The sequence below is a fragment of the Sorex fumeus genome, unplaced genomic scaffold (genome assembly GCF_029834395.1).
Source record: "Sorex fumeus unplaced genomic scaffold, SorFum_2.1 ptg000002l, whole genome shotgun sequence".
NCBI lineage: Eukaryota > Metazoa > Chordata > Mammalia > Eulipotyphla > Soricidae > Sorex > Sorex fumeus.
Window position 1 is genome coordinate 25597830 of NW_026606059.1, and position 17747 is coordinate 25615576.

General features: G+C 41.8%; 1 non-coding gene and 1 pseudogene across 1 annotated transcript; one reads left to right on the forward strand and one right to left on the reverse strand.

Moving 5' to 3' along the window:
* Nucleotides 1–4674: 4674 nt before the first annotated feature.
* LOC130022853 (U6 spliceosomal RNA) lies at nt 4675–4777 on the reverse strand. Its single transcript, XR_008792325.1, has one exon. It is a non-coding gene; the product is annotated as a U6 spliceosomal RNA (small nuclear RNA).
* Nucleotides 4778–11584: 6807 nt separating this feature from the next.
* Nucleotides 11585–15862, forward strand: LOC130021983 (voltage-dependent anion-selective channel protein 1-like; annotated as a pseudogene).
* Nucleotides 15863–17747: the final 1885 nt, after the last annotated feature.

Here is a 17747-nt window from a genome sequence, read left to right on the forward strand (position 1 = left end):
ATGTTTGAGTTTCAGTCATACAATGATTGAACACCCATCCCTCCACCAGTGTACATTTTCCACCATCAATGTCCCCAGTATCCCTCCCAGGCTTCCCATCCCACCCGTCCCCCTGCCTCTATGGCAGACAATTGCCCTCTTACTCTCTCTCCAATTATGGGTATTATGGTCAAACTTAGATCTTGATGCCAAAGCCTGTCTCTTAGACACATACCTATAATGGAATTTTATAGGATAATATTAATTATTTCATTTAAATTTTATTGAATTAACCCCATTAACTTCTATTTATCAAAAAGAAGAAAAATTATTTCTATCTCATCCTCTCAATTATCTTGTACTCAGTAGGTTGCCAAGCTGAAAAATGGCTTGTAAAAGTCTGACAAATTGAGTCTTCAGAATATCTTTATTCAATCAATTGTACTTCTTTTTGCTAAACTCTACCTGGCACTTGGTCAATGTTTTGATGCAGTTTTAAATACTCACCTGTAGAAGTCTTAGTTAGAAAGTGATTCATGTACCATTGTAGTTAAATTTCTCTAAAGACAGGGAAGGGCTGTGTCTCAGCGGTAGAGTGCATGCTTTGGAAGTGTGAAGTCCTGGGTTTCATCACTGGCCTCTTTAGGGTTTGGTTTGGTTTTAGTAGGTGGGATTCCTAAGAAACAATTCAGGCTGTAAACTATTCAAACCTACTTGAGAGTATCCCAGAGTTGGAGCTGTTGAGATTGTGAGGACAGAGGCATTTTCATGGGTAACAGGAAACAATGTTAATCAATTCATCTTCCTAGAAAGCAATCTGGTGATATTTGGGGATTTTGATGGGGGAAATGGGGCACTCAGGCTTGAATAAACAGTGCATGGTCATAGGTTTCCTTGGAGTTTTTGTTTGTTTTGGTTTGGGGTTCACACCTGGTGGTGCTCAGGGCTTACTCCAGGCTCTGCATCTGGTAGGCTCATATGTGATGCCAGGGACAAGACAACACCCTCCCAGCTGTACCTCTCCAGTCCTTTGCTGATTTTTTTAACTAAAATAATTTTATGATGGGGCTAGATTGATAGCACAGCAGGTAGGGCATTTGCCTTGCACACGGCCAAGCCGGGTTCAATTCCCAGCATCCCATATGGTCCCCCGAGCACCATCAGATGTAATTCCTGAGTGCAGAGCCAGGAGTAACCCCCATGCATTGTCAGGTGTGACCCAAAAATGAAAAAAAAATAAATTCAATGAATGTCTTTATCTGACTTGAAATACTAGAAGCCATGAAAATTAGCCACACACACACACACACACACACACACACACACACACAAATTGATACGTGTCAAAATCTTAATTGATTTCAGAGAGCTAGTTCAAAGGGATGTAACTCATGCTTTACATTCTCAAAACTCCAGACTCCATCTCTGGTACTGCATGACCACCAGCCCCCCAAAATCCCCAGGTGTGGGCCCAAAGACCTGGCAGTAGACACTAGCCAATCAAGTAGCACCATCTCAAGCTAACTTACTGCCACTGACTGCTTTAAAAGGAAGCAAATGCTAAGATCCCAGATCTTAAGGCAAGGCTTGAACATTCAACACTAAGGACTGCAAAAGACTGAATCTAGGCCCAGAGAGGAAGTAAGGCGCTGACCTTGCATGTAACTGATTCCAGTGCTGCATTTGTTCCCCTGAGCATTTCCAGGAGTCAATCCTGTGCAGAGTACCAAAAGTATCCCTGAGGTCACTTCATAGCAGAGCAAGGAGCAGCCCCTGAGCACTGGCAGGTGAGGCTATAAATTTAAGCCCCAATAAAATTTAAAATAAAGGAAAAGTGAAAAGCTAATTGCTTATACACTATTCTAGCACTTACTCATTCCTAACGTAACGCTGTACCAACATGCTATAAGCTTGTTGGAGAGTATTGTACTCTTGCATAAGAGGGCAGAGGTATCTCAAATTCTGTTAGTTTCACTAGAAAGACATAATGGCAGACCCCCTTTACATCACTTTTTCAAATTAACTAATAATTTCTTATTTTTATGTCACTTAAAATCATCCATTTATTTTATTTATTTATTTTTGCTTTTTGGGTCACACCTAGCGATGCACAGGGGTTACTCCTGGCTCATGCACTCAGGAATCACTCCTGGCAGGCTCAGGGGACCATATGGGATGCTGGGAATCGAACCCAGGTCGGATGCATGCAAGGCAAACGTCCTAACCGCTGTGCTATCGCTCCAGCCCCAAAATCATGAATTAATTTTAGATTTTAAATAATTTAAAGTTACATAAAAATTTCAAAAATAAAAAAACCATCATAGATAAGTTAAACAATTTGTAATATTTTTCCATCTTTGCTTTGTAGCTCTCTCTCTCTATATATATAGGTATATAGAATAATATGTACAGGTATACATACATATACATTTACAAATATATATGTGCACTCCAAATTCACCCTTTTGCTAATCAAGTTCACCATGGGAAACAATAGAGTGAAGTAACACAATAATGGTATTTTTGTGTGATTTTATTCATAGTTACTCATGCAGTCAGGCAACTCATTCTGATTAGCCCTTGAAAGTCAATCATATGAAGTCATGAAAATTACATACAAGTGGTACTACATGGAAAGTATCATACTAAGTGAAATGAGTCAGAAAGAGAAGGATAGACATAAAAAGATTGCATTCATCTGGGGGACATAAAGTAACAAAATAGGAGATTAATATCCAAGAATAGCCAAGATCAGTACCAGGAGGATTACTCCATGACTTAGAGGCCAGCTGGGCATTGTAGGGGAAAGGGCAGCTCAGATAGAGAAGGGAGCACCAAATAAAGGGTGTTTGGAGGATCCTCCCAGGAGGGGAGATGCATGTTGAAAGTAGACTATGGACCAAACATGATTGCCACTCAATGCCTCTTTTGCAGACCACAACACCCAAAAGGAGAGAGAGAACAAAAGGGAATGCCCTGCCACAGAGGCAGGGTGGGATGGGGGGGATGGGGTTGGGAGGAATACTGGGATCCATGGTGGTGGAAAATGGGCACTGGTGGAGGGATGGGTATTTGATCATTGTATAATCGAAACCCAAGCACAAAAATTTGTAAGTCTACAACTGTACCTCATGGTGTTTCACTAATAAAAATTAATTTAAAAAAGACAATTATATGTCACATTAATTTAATAGATATGTTGTAAAAATGATAATATTCATTATTAGATAATATTCATAATTGGAGTCTAATTGTCACCTTTAGTGAAAAAAAAAAGTGATCAAAAATCAATATACCAGCTTGTGTGACCATGCCAAAGACAGCAGGATAAAATGTTTCCCTAATTGCAGAACTAAAAATGCAGGAAATGGTGTGGCATGAAGTAAACCCAGGAAGTATCTGTTCTTGTTAACCTGACAAGACACCTATTTCTTCGTCCATACTCTCCAAAGATGAAACCCACTGAAAAGGTTTTTTCACTGCTTAAGTTCCGCCTGGAAAATATTGTGACTGATCCTTCAAACCATGAACACTTGGAAGATCTTATCAATCATTTTATCAGAGCTATTACACCTACACATTATCATAATTATTATTTTATGAATATGTAGATGAAATTAACAGGCAGTAGCAGAACCATTATAAATGAAACCACTATAAGTAAATACCTATTTCTGACATTTAAACTAGTATTTTGCTTTTTAATCAAATATATGTAATGACATGTTTTATTTTAATAATAACTTCATATCAGATTTATTTGTTACTAAATTTAAAATCCTTGGTGGGTGGGAGCAGACAGGTAGAACAGTAAGTTGGGCGCTTGTCTTGCACCCCAGGTTAGATCACCAGTAGCCTCTATGATCCCTGAGCTCCAACAGAAGTGATTCTTGAACACAAAGCCAGGACTAAGCTCTGAGCACAGCCAGTTTGGGGGGCCACCATTGTAGCTTTGTAATTTTCCATTATTCCTTTTAACTCCATTGCTAGCTGCCATTCTACTATAAGAAAGAGCTCTCCTGGGGCTGGAGCAATAGCACAGTGGGTAGGGCATTTCCCTTGCACAGGGCTGACCTGGGTTCGATTCCCAGCATCCCATATGGTTCCCTGAGCACCGCCAGGAGTAAGTCCTGAGTGCAGAGCCAGGAGTAACCCCTGTGCATGGTCAGGTGTGACCCAAAAAGAAAAAAAAAGAGCTCTCCTTCTCTCCTATGAATTTACTAATTTGCATGGATAAATATTTAATACCCTTAAGGACAACTGATTTTTTCTTCATATAATAATAATATAATATAATAATTATATGACAATAATCTATCTTTCCCTGCCCCTCCCCTTACAAGCATAGTAGAAGGAATCAAACCCAGGGAATCAGGCACAGAAACATATGTTCAAATATTGTTCTCTATATCCAGCCCTTACTCTTATTATATACTTTAGTTAAGCTATTTTTTTAATTTTTTTATTAGTGAAACACCATGTGGTACAGTTGTTGACCTTACAAGTTTTTGTATTTGGGTTTCAGTCATACAATGATCGAGTACCCATCCCTCCACCAGTGCCCATTCTCCACCACCAATGACCCCAGTAGCCCTCCCACCCCTCCCATACCCCCATCCCATCCCGCGTCTGTGGCAGGGCATTCCCTTTTGTTCTCTCTCCTTTTGAGTGCTAAAGTTTGCAAAAGAGGCATTGAAAAATATGGAATGCTTCACGAATTTGCGTGTCATCCTTGCGCAGGGGCCATGGTAATCTTCTCTGTATTGTTCCAATTTTAGTATATGTGCTGTCAAAGCGCGCACAGAACGGGAGTTCTTGAGCTGTTAATATTTATCTTTTACACATTTCTTTGCTTCTTGGGGTTTGTTGATTTGTACATGAATGTTTTAATGTGTACATTTTCCTCATTCCCCCCAGCTATAATTTCCCACCCCTTTGCATGTTTCCATGATAACAATTTAATTATGACATACAGTTCATTAACTACTTTAAAATTTCATTTTAAACAAGAAAATACATTTCATTGCAATATCTTCCTGGTTTACTAACACTTTCTCCAAAGTATCTAATCTTATACTAAAACATCCAACTATCAGTTTTGTCTCATATACTATTTTTTCCTCTGGAAGATTTAAATTTTTTAATATCTTACACATCTTTACTGAACACAGCCAATTGTTCCCCAATTTAAACATGTTAAATTATGTTTATCATATGCTTAACATGTGTTAAATTGTGTTGTTTAACATGTGACACATTTACAAAAACTCTTTTAATGCCCTTGCTTACATATTCTATCATCTGTATCATTTTCATTAGTTTGATTTATTGTTCTTTGATTTTGACTTGAATTTTCCTTCCTGCTAACTTAGTTAAGCTATTTTTAAGCTGATTTATTGTTGGTTAGAAATACAATAGAATCCAAGGGTGAAGTTTTATACATCTACATGTATAGAAGATTCACTAACCACTCACAATATGCCAATGTCATTACATCAGCAAGAAGGTGTTTTTTTCTTTTAAAAAAAAATTATGGGGGCTGGAGCAGTAGCACAGTTGGTAGGGCGTTTGCCTTGCACAGGGCCGACCTGGGTTCGATTCCCTGCATCCCATATGGTCCCCTGAGAACTTCCAGTGGTAATTCCTGAGTGCAGAGGCAGGAGTAACCCCTGTGCATCCTCAGGTGTGACCCAGAAAAAAAGAAAAAAAATTTTATAGGGCCAGAGAGATAGTACAGTGGGCTGGAGTACAGTGGGCTGAGTGTTTGCCTTGCACAGGGACGACCAGGGTTCGATCCCTGTCATTCCATATGGTCCCCCATGTACCACCAGGAGTAATTCCTGAGTGCAGAGGCAGGAGTAACCCCTGAGCATCATCGGGTGTGACCCAAAAAGCCAAAAAAATAAATAAAATGTCTTTAAAAATTTGTATGTTCTTTTATCTTTTTATAAGCACCCGATTTAGGGGAATGTTATTAGTATTGCTGACCAATTTAAAAAACAAATCAATTTAAAAAAACAAAGAAATATAGAAGAAGGTATTTTTTCATATTGAGTGGGGACCACTAAGGCATCGTCTCTTGCTTAAGTTACACCACCACCGTTTGTTCTTTGGTATTTTGATGTACTTGTTGATCAGATTGGGGCCAGTGAGCATTTCAACACTTTCTCAATTTCTGGAACACTTTAACATTTTACACTCATTTGGAGATTTCTCTGCCTCACCTCTGAAATACATCATTAAAAATGACCAATTCCAGATGTGGGGAGAGAGTACATGGGTTAAGGCATTTACTTTGCACATAATCAACCAAGGTCCAATCCCTGGTAGGGCTTGGTCTCCCAAATTACCAGTAGTGACCCCTGACTATGGAGCCAGAAGTAACCCCCAAGGTGACCCAAAAACAAACTAACCCTCCGCCAAAAAAAAAAGTGCCAATTCCTATTAGTGAGTAATTGCATGCTGTGTGTCAAATTTCTGCTGGATGGAAATTTCTACAACCATTCTTTATAAGGGAACCAATTTTATTCCATTTTGGAGCATAAAAGTAAGCTCATACATGCCTTTTTAGTGTTTTCCTCTTCTCTCACACAAGGTAACTTGCTACACTTGACTTTTGCAACCTTCCCTTTTCACACCAGTGATGACAGATGTGACTCCTTTTGGCTTTATTGAAGGTAAGTGTGTACCAAAGTCTACTCAGTCTCCTATGTTTGGCTATTGAGGGAGTTCCCAATATTACTCTTTTACAGATGCTGTAATGATTCACCTCGGGCACTTGATTTTGTAGTTAGAGGCATACATTTACGGAGAATTTCTAGATCTGAAACACGGGGCTTGTTAGAGATTGCCAAAGCACTGTCTCATGTAAACACAGTCTCGTTTGCCCTCCCAGCAAAGTGTCCTCCAATCCTCAGCAACAGAATCTTTCACCAAGCCTTCAAATCCTTGCCAAGCTTTCAAACCCTCATCATGGGGGTACTTTCATTTCATTGTAGATACTTTCATCTCAGTGTAGCTTTCATTGGAGTTCTCTTTCTTCATTTCATTGTATTTCTGTATTTTTCATTTCATTGCATTTTCATTTCATTTCATGTCAGTGCAGTACTTTTATATCAGTGTAGCTTTCATTGGAGTTTCCCTTTTTTTTACTTTAAAAAAATTCTTTAAGTACCATTATTTACAAAGTTATTCATAGTTGAGTATTAGACGTGCAATGTTCTAGCACTGATCTAATGACCAGTGTCAGCCTCCCTCCACCAGTGTCCCAGGTTCCCTCCCTTTTCCCATCCACCACCCAAGCCTGCCTCCTTGACACATTTTTTAGTTTGGATATAGCTTGGCTCTCATGGTTTTGATGTTACTGACTCTAGTTTGGATATATGGCTATACCACTCCTCTCCACTACCAATGTAGCCAACACTCTTGAACCCTGCCCCCTTGTTACCCTTCTTCTAGCTACCCCCCTTAATTTCTTGCCCTCTCTACCCGTTATCTTTCTTATATACTGAGATGAAGGGTGATAGACTTGTCATCCCGCCTTTAATAACTTGTATTCCTTCATCCAGTTGTTCTATGTACTGCAAATGATTCTTCTGACTTACTTGACTTAACATGATACTCTCTAGTATCAAGTAAAAGTAAAGGAGGTAGGACGCTTGCCTTGCATGTGACTGACCTGGGTTTGATCCCTGGCATCCCATATGGTCCCAAACACCTCCAGGAGTAATTTCTAAGCCAAGAGTAACCCCTGACATCTCCAAGTGTGGCCTCAAAACCAATAAAATAAAACTTAAAAGTTTTAAAAACTTGATACCCTCCTGTTCTCTCCAATTTGCAGAGAATAGCATGATTCCATCATTCCTTGCAGTTTCATAGTATTCCATTGTGTGCATATGCCATGCTGTCATAACCTCTCATTACCTGGGCTGATCCCACATCTTGGCTAATTTACTAAGTACTGTAATGAATATTCATTAGAATTTTTCTTGTAGTGAAGTTAAACACCTTTTTATATGCTTAGAAATTAGCTTGCATATGTAAAGCATCAATGGCTTCTAAAAACTTGAAGTACTGTGGGTAGACCCTTTTAATCATTACCCAGATCCTAGTACCCTTTTTCTTTTCTCAAGAATAATGACTTAACAACCAGTTAAGTGTAGCTCCTTCTAGTTCTACCTGTATCTGAATGCATATCTTTACAGAAAATACATGTATACTTGGGTAAACTTCTATAGTTTTTACTTTAACATAAAATTATACTGTGCATGTTTACCTGAAGCCTAGCTTTTTTTCCTCCTCAATAGGGATTCCAGACTGTGGGACTGTCAGGGTCGCCTGGGTATATGCAGGGATTAAGTCAAAGCCTTCTGCTTGCCCAAGATGCTTTTTGTGGGAGGGGGTGGTGATAGGGTTGGAGCACAGCCAGCAGTGCTCAGGGAGCACACTTGGAAGTGCTTAGCGAATCATGAGATGCTAGTGAGCAAATGGGTTAGCCACACACTAGGCAATGCTTTAACACTTGTGCCATCTTTCTTTTCCACCTAAAGCACCTTTTCTTTTCTTTTTTTTTAAATTGAGTCACTGTGAGATACACAGTTACAAAGCTGTTCATGATCGGATTTCAGTCATACAGTGACGCTCCACCAGTGTCCATCTCCCATCACCAATGACCTCAGTTTCCTCCTGCCACCCCTCCCCCAGCCTGCTTCTATGGCTCTATGGCAGTCACTTTCCTTTCCTCTCTCTCTTTCATGATTTGCAATACAGATACTCAAAGGTTATCATGTTTGTTCCTTTATCTACTTCCAGCACGCAGTTCTTACCCAGAGTGATCATTTCTAAATCACTTTATAAACCACTGAATCATCTTTCCAGGTTCCTTTAATCTTTGGGATGATGGGGAGAGATAAAGGGGTATTGAGCCACACCCAGCTGTGCTCAGGGCTTACTCCTAGCTCTGTGCTTAGGGATCACTCCAGATGTTGCTCTGGGAATCATATATGATGCTGGGGATTAAACCAGCACCAGCTGCATGCAAGACATGTGCCTTCCTTAGCTCCTGTACTATCTCTCCAGCATGCTTCTCCTTTTATCTTTGCAAAGAAGTAAAACACGCAAATGCTCAGTGCTTTAAATTGCAATATATTAAATAAGTACAGATTTCCTCTGCCATCTGGAAGTAGAGCAGGAAATTTTTTGTAAGACAAAAGAGCATAAAGTGAAGAAGCAATTACCTTTAATTTATACGGAAATTTATTTCTTGTTCCCAGGCCCAAAAAATAACCTGCCAAATTATACCAAATAATGCAAAAGGCCTAAAATAACCTAAATACTCCACCTGTATTTTCTGGGGATTATATCTATGGGGAAGAAACGTGGTCCTGCAACTTCCTGCTCAGGTTGCAGTTTCAGTAGCAACTCCTCAAACAACAAATGCTGCATGCAGTTTTCACTTTTCAGAGCCAGAGAGATAGCTCTGCAGGCTATAAACACACTTTGCCTGCAGAGACTTGGGTTCTAGTTCCAGTACCTCAACGACCCTGAGCACAGAGCTGGGAGTAGCCCCAAACCACCACTGAGTATGGACCCTAAACTAAAATAATAATAATAATAATAGTTACGCTAATGATGATGAGGCAGTCATTTTTGTCAGCTGAATCTCACAAAGACAATGTTTATGAGAAATGGTCTCGTTCCTGACGTTCCATTTGCTCTCAATGGAATCAACATCTCTGAATGCAACAGTTACATGTACCTAGGTTGAGAAGTCAACAGGACGAATGACCTGGCACCTGAGTTGCACAGGAGGAAGAGAGCGGGTTGGAACGCCTTCAAGAGCGTTGAAGAAATAGCTAAGAGGACGAAGAACCTCCGGCTCTGGGCACATCTCTTCGATTCCACTGTTCTTCCTGCATTAACATATGCCTCAGAGACCTGGGTCCTATGAAAACAGGATGAGAACGCTATTTAGGTCTCCCAAAGAGGAATCGAAAGAGCCATGCTTGGAATATCACGCTTCACTCAAATGAGAGAAAGAATCTAGAGTTCTGACCGCTGTTGACGGTCAAGAATCAGGGACGCTGTTTCATTTGCCAAGGCATCGAAAATCAGATGGGCTGGACACATAATGCGATTTGGAGACGACCACTGGACTAGAGCTATTACCAACTGGATTCCACAAGACGTCAAAAGATCATGTGGCCGACCACCTACGAGATGGTCAGACTTCTTTGTCAAGACCCTGAACGATAGGGTTTGAGACTCTTCGTGTTCCTGGAACAAGCAGATGCCATTGGGCTACACTAGCACGTGACAGGGACGAATGGAAACATTATTGGCACCTGCTCGAGCAAATGGAGGAGTAACGCGATTTCAAGTGATCAAGTGATCAATGATGATGACCTTTTCATCTTGGAGGTATTCTGATAATTAAATAAAATAATAGTATAATATGAAGCACTATATTCTACTATATAGATACTATGACGTAAATATGCAGAATGTAGAATATTCAGTGTAGAAAGCCATGGTCAAGATTATGCTAAGGAAATAAATAAATTTTAGTATTTTCAATAGAAGTGTATGTGATTATCAAGAATAATTAGATACGGGGCTAGAGATAGTACAGGAGGTAAGTCCTTTGCCTTTCATGCAGCCCACCCCAATTTGATACCTGGCACCATATAATGGTCCCTCAAGAGTGACCCTTAAGCATGAAGCCAGGAATATCCCCTGAGCACTGCCAGGCATAGCCCTAAGATCTCCCCAAAATAAAATAACTTTAAAATAAAAATAACAACGTGGATCCAGGAAAATAGATTAGCCATAGGACACTCAGCTTGCATATATGAAGACTTGAATTTCATCCACAAAATACACACACACACACACACACACAAACACACACACATAATAAAGTAGACATATTTGTGTTGACCTGTAAATATTTTCCAGATTCAAACTAGGCAACAGATAGTAATTTCATGTTTTAAAGTGTGCGTGTGGGGGGCTAGAGAGATAGCACAGTGGGTAGGGCATTTGCCTTGCACACAGCCGACCCGGGTTCGATTCCCAGCATCCCATATGGTCCCCTGAGCACCGCTAGAGTGCAGAACCAGGAGTAACCCCTGTGCATCGCCAGGTGTAACCCAAAAAAGCAATAATAATAATAATAATAATATAAAGTGTGCATGTGAGCACCAGTGAGATAGTACAATCGACTAGAGTGCTTGCTTTCATGCAGGAGTCCCAAGTTCAGTCTCTGTACCACATAGTCCCTTAAACTCCACCAGGCATGATTCTCTAAGCACACAGTTAAGAGTAGCCCCTGAGCACTTCCAAGTGTGCTCCCCTTAAAAAAATATAAATTCAATAATGACATGCGCTTGTGAACCAGGGGTGTAAGTTCAACAGTAAAGTGTAGACATCACCTGCATGAGAACTGGGTTCAATTCCTGACACTGGAAAAAATAAACATAAAATAAATGCACATGTACACATATCTAAGTTTCAAAATAAAAGAGAAGATGGGGGTTGCGATGGGCCCACATGCAAGGACAGGACACAGTGGCTGAGAGCCGCCTTTCCAGGCCAGCCTATGGCGATGGTGGACGACGGGCAAAGGACAGGCGATGGACGGAGAAACAGAGAAATAGGAACTGGGCCCCAGGCTGATCGGTAATCAGTTTGTTTCTCTCTCCTCCCCAGCATCATCCTATCTCTCCCTTTACGGTACATTTGTAGTTGTCAGCGAAGTCGTAATTGTTTTGGTCATAGTCCCAGTCATCAGAGTTCCATCATCTTAGACTCCTCACAGACCTCAAAATCTCCAGAGTCTCAGTTCTCCTCCTCCAACATCTCATTGTCAACCTTCTCATCCTCAACATCTAGTCCTCAGCATCTAAGGATTAGTCTTCAGCATCTAGTCTTCAGCATCTCGTCCTGACTTTTTCGTCCCCAACATGTAGCCTTCACGGTCTCATCTTTATCTCCTTCCCAGAGTCTAGTCCTCACTTCCTCCTTCTCAGCATCTCATCTTCAGCATCTCTTTCCCAGAGTCTTGTTCCAGAGTCTAGTTTTTTCTTACCCCTTACAGCATTGTTATATAGAAATCATGAAGGGTGGAGATATGAAGGTGGGGTTGAATATTATCATAGCAACAAAGAGATGTAAAGCCACTCCTTTAGGAGATTAACTCTGGGACAAAATCTCATCTGAGGATTCAGCACTCCAGATTATTAGAAGATCCGCCCAAGGGCGGGATTCCATCCGGGGTGTGTTGCTTTTTTTCCTTTCCTTAGCTAGTAATCCATTTAAACAGTCATAGTAAAATTACTCCCCCATCCCTCTTGGAGAGCCTGCCAAGCTACCGAGAGTATCCCGCCCGCACGGCAGAGCCTGGCAAGCTCCCTGTGGCGTATTCGATATGCCAAAAACAATAACAACAAGTCTCATAATGGAGATGTTACTGGGCCCGCTCGAGCAAATCAATGGACAAAGGAAGGACAGTGCTACAGAGCTACAGTGCTCATATTTCTAGCAATGTCATTTTCTATGAACACAGTAAAAGATACATTAAGCTTAAAGGTTGGCTCTTTTGGGGGGATATTTTACTATACATCCCAGACCACAGTCCTCAGGCCAAGTTATTCTTTTCTAACCCCAGCAGGGTCCATATTTAGTCATTACTTTTGGGGTCATGACAGAATTTGTCCATGACCGTGCTCTTAACTTATAGTTAAGTATTATGGAGCTTGTTCTGGCCCATTTCAATGCCAGAGTAGTTCACAGTTTGTCCTGGGTCCATCCAGTCCCTCGCCGGGACCCTGCTCTTGGAATGCTAGGAACTAAGGGCAACTGAGGCTTAAGTCAAGGAAATATGGATGCCCAGGAGTACATATTATTTTGGAATTAATTAACTCCCATGTTACTTAGCATAGCATCAACTGTCTTCCTGTGTCTGTACAAAAAGGACATTGATAAATAAACCATGCAAATGACATGACGGAAAGAGAAAAGCAATATAGGATGATGAGTGCCTGGTGGGTTTTAAAGTCTCTGGGTCTTGGCCGTTGATGGGATTACACAGCACTGGGGGGGCGGGGCAGCTGGCGGCTGTGACCCCTGTCTACTGGAAGATGGAGACTATAAAGCCCAGCTCCCAGAAGCGCACAGCCGCACTTGCAGCTGCACAATATCTTATTATCTCATTCTTACTTTGGACAACCTGGCAGGCTACCGAATGTAACCTGCCCACACGGCAGAGTCTGGCAAACTCCCCGTGGCGTACCCAATATTCCAAATACCAGTATCAATGATGGGTCTCATTCTCCTAACCCTGAAAGAACCTTGAATATGGCACTTTTTAAAATCTCAGAGCTAGGACGGAGGAGACGTTACTGGGGCCTGCTCAAGGCAATCCACGAACAACAGGATGACTGCGATTGTGAGTGCCTGGTGGAATTGGGTGGAATTGGCACACATGAAGGTACCAGCAGAGGAACAAAGGCATGCAGGTCCCGGGACTGAGATCTCCCAGCCTACTCGGATTGGGGCTGAGCATCCTCCACCCAGATCCTCCAAATTCCAGTAGGCAGGGGTCACACCCACCAACTGGCCCCCTGGCACCGTGTAATCCCATCAACGGCCAAGACTCAGAGACTATAAAACCCAGCTCCCAGAAGTGCACGGCCGCAACATCTTATTATCTCATTCCTACTTTCGACAAACTGACAGGCTACCAATGTAATCTGCCCACACGGCAGAGTCTGGCAAACTCCCCGTGGTGTACCCAATATGCCAAATACCAGTAACAATGATGGGTCTCATTCTCCTAACTCTGAAAGAACCTTGAATATGGCACTTTTTTAAAAAATCTCAGGGCTAGGACGAAGGAGACATTACTGGGGCCTGCTCAAGGCAATCGACGATTAACAGAATGGTTGTGATGGTCGTCGTGATAGTGGAATTGGGTGTGACTCAGTTGCACTGTTGTGGGAGTGGCTCAATAAACCTTAAGCTTCCTTCAGGAGGAGCAAATACAATCCAATGTTATCCAACATATATGTGCACAAATATTGCATATATAAAATGATATAGGAATGGTTCCTCCCGCTGCAGCCCCCACCTCTGAGCAGATGGCTTGTGCCTCCCACAAATATTGATTTTGGCAAACCTGCCCGAGATGTCTTCACCAAGGGCTATGAGTTTGATTTAATAAAGCTCGATTTGAAAACACAATCTGAGAATGGACTGGAATTTACAAGCTCAGGTTCTGCCAACACAGAGACCACCAAGGTGACAGGCAGCCTGGAAACCAAGTACCGGTGGACCGAGTATGGGCTCACGGTCACTGAGAAATGGAACACAGACAACATGCTAGGCACCCAGATCACGTGGAAGACCAGCTCGCACGTGGCCTGAAGCTGACTTTTGATTCACCCTTCTCTCCAAACACTGGGAAGAAAAATTGCTAAAATTAAGACAGGATACGAGCGGGAGCACACCAACCCGGGCTGCAACGTGGATTTTGACATGGCTGGGCCTTCCAGTCGGGGCGCCCTCGTGCTGGCCTACAAGGGTTGGCTGGCCGGCTACCAGATGAACTTTGAGACTGCCAAGTCACGCGTGACCCAGAGCAACTCTGTGGTCGGCTACAAGACTGATGAGTTCCAGCTTCACACAAATGTAAATGACGGGACAGAGTTTGGTGGCTCCATTTACCAGAAGGTGAACAAGAAGCTGGAGATGGCCGTTAACCTAGCTTGGACCGCAGGCAACAGCACACTTGCTTGGACATAGCAGCCAAGTATCAGATTGACCCCGATGCCTGTTTCTCAGCTAAAGTGAACAATTCCAGCCTGATAGGATCAGGATACACTCAAACCCTAAAGCCAGGTAGCAAACTGACACTGTCAGTTCTGCTGGATGGCAAGAATGTCAATGTGGGTGGCCACAAGCTTGATCTAGGACTGGAATTTCAAGCATCAGTGAATACTGTACAATCATTTAATTTTAAACTATTTTGCAGCATAGCTACCTTCAGAATTTAGTGTGCCTTTTAAATGTTGTCTATCCGGGATGCAAGTCTTGCTAAATATCATGTTAGACCTCCAGGTTCAAGATGATTCAGTTTTAAGGTGTTACCCTTTCAGAGGTACAGAAAAATCCAATTCCAAAAAAAAAAAAAAAAGGTCCTTTCAGCTGTAGACTTGGGGGCAGGGACGGGGAATTTGACAGCCCCTCTAGAGATGACAGGTTCCTTTTTTTTCTTTTTTCAATCTAGAAATGGCTGCAAGTGGAAGCTGATCATACGTAGACACTGTAAATGCTTGCTGACTAAATGAATGCAATAGTGATTTCCTGAGAATTAAACCTTGGTTCCCTCGCCTAGTCATAGAGAGGCTCAATCTGAAGTTCGATGGTGTGTACAAATTTATCTGAAGGGACATTTTTAGACAGATCTTCATGGCCCGCGTCCACCCCAGTCCATCACCTCCTTTACACCAAAAGTAGTTGCAGGGTGTGGTAACTGTTTCTTCTGTGCCATTTTGGGGTGGAGAAGGTGGATGTGGTGAAGCCAATAATTCAGGATTTATTTTCCTCTCACATTGTGTTTTTTTTCACCCTCACGCCAGACTATGAAACAGCTTCTGAGAGCTCCAGCTGTGGGCTGGGAAGAGCTCTGTGACCAATCACACGGGGCGACCCCCGGGATCTCAATTGTACTCTTGGGTTATATCTTTGCCACTCAGTTGGTGTTTTTGTTGTTGTTTTTTTTTTTTATCTTTTTAATGGGTACATTTTAGAGTCTTCCATTTTGTGTGGAATTAGATCCTCCCCTTCAAATGCTGTAATTAACATCACTTAAAAATAAAACTTGGCACTGGAGCGATAGCACAGCGGGTAGGTCGTTTTTGCCTTGCACGCAGCCAACATGGCCAACCCGGGTTCGATTCCCAGAATCCCACATGGTCCCCAGAGCACCGCCAGGAGTAATTCCTGAGTGCATGAGCCAGGAGTAACCCCTGAGCATCGCCGGGTGTGACCCAAAAAGCAATAAATAAATAAATAAATAAATAAAACTTGAGGGGCTGGAGTGATAGCACAGCGAGTAGGGTGTTTCCCTTGCACGCAACTGACCCGGGTTTGATTCCCAGCATCCCATATGGTCCCCAGAGCACCGCCAGGAGTAATTCCTGAGTGCATGAGCCAGGAATAACCCCTGTGCATCGCTGGGTGTGACCCAAAAAGCAAAAAAATAAATTAAATTAAATTAAAAAATTAAAAAATAAAACTTGAATAAAATAAATAAATAAATAAATATAATTATATAGGTGTGAAGTATAAAAGTCTAAAAGTCATATAACAAACTAATGAATTCTTTTTGGAGGGAACAGAAGGGAAAATGTAGGGAAAATTTCTCCCAGTTGCTCTTTGCACTTATGTACTACATGGAATGGTTACAATAAAATGCAGTTTTGTAACTAAGAAGACAAAGATTTTTTTAATATAAAGAGAGATTCTAATTTTAAAAAGAAAATAGAATCTTAAGCTACAAGACTTCTTTGCAAAACCTTCCACCTGTTTTTGTGAACTGTGACAACACCCCCTGAAGAACAATTTCAAGTTAAAAATAGAGGAAGCAAATAGCTAATTAAAACCTTCCAATTGTGTTTATTCTGAAGTATTGCCAAGAAAGGTTTGCCTTAATGCAGCTCTGCAGGAGTTGTGAGATTAACCCAATCTTCGGCTCTCAAGGGATCAATCTCCATAAAACAACCATTTTCTAGATGTCCCCTGGCTTTTATTAGGCTGGATCTCTTGACTCATTTAGAAATCACTCACCCCAGCATTCTTTATGCAGAATAGCAATCCATGTATATCTTAGTCTCAATTGCCTAGGGCCACGCAAGTAAATCATTACATTTTCCCCCCTTAATTCCTAAAGGAAATCAGCAATGAAAGGAAAAGTCTAGTTCCACCAATCATAGTATGCTCATAGTGGCTCCATAAATTAATCAAAATGTAAGAATTGCTATTTTCAGAATTGCCTTGACCCATATTTTTAGATCAAAGAAAATTTTAAAATAAACAATTATATTTACTTACCAGAAAAGAAGAGATAACCAAGAGCAAAAAGTGTACTATATAAACTACTTTAGAGGACCAGGAGATGCTCAATGGTCTGGAGCACATATGAGAACTCCAGGTTCAATCCCCAGCACCACATAGTTCCACAGGCACTACTGGGAGTGAATCGCAAGCACTGAGCTCCTAAGTATCATGGGTTATGGCCCTAAAATGATAACAACAACAACAACAACAACAATAATAATAATAATAACTGTGTGTTTTCAAGAGGTCCAGCGGTGCTCTATCTCTCCCACTGCCCATGTTCGGTAGTCTCGAGCCGCTTACCCCACCACGGGGAGGTCGATGGCGATGGACAGGCGAAGGAACGGAACAAGGGCCAGGCTGATCGGTATCAATTGTAGTTTATTCCAATCTTCACTCTCATCTCTGACTCTACCCTCTGGAGCCCAAGCTCTTGAGCCCAAGCCTCAGCCTGAGCCTCAGTCTCTGCTCTCTGGAACCCGAGCCCGAACCCGAACCCGCTCCTCAGCCTGAGCCTTCTCCCTCCGCTCTCTGGAGCCCAAGCCCCCTCCGAGCTTGCAGTCTTATTTTATATACCAATCACGTAGGGTGGTGACACAAAGGTGGGTTGAACATTAACAAATCAGCAAAGAGAGGTAAAACCACTCCTC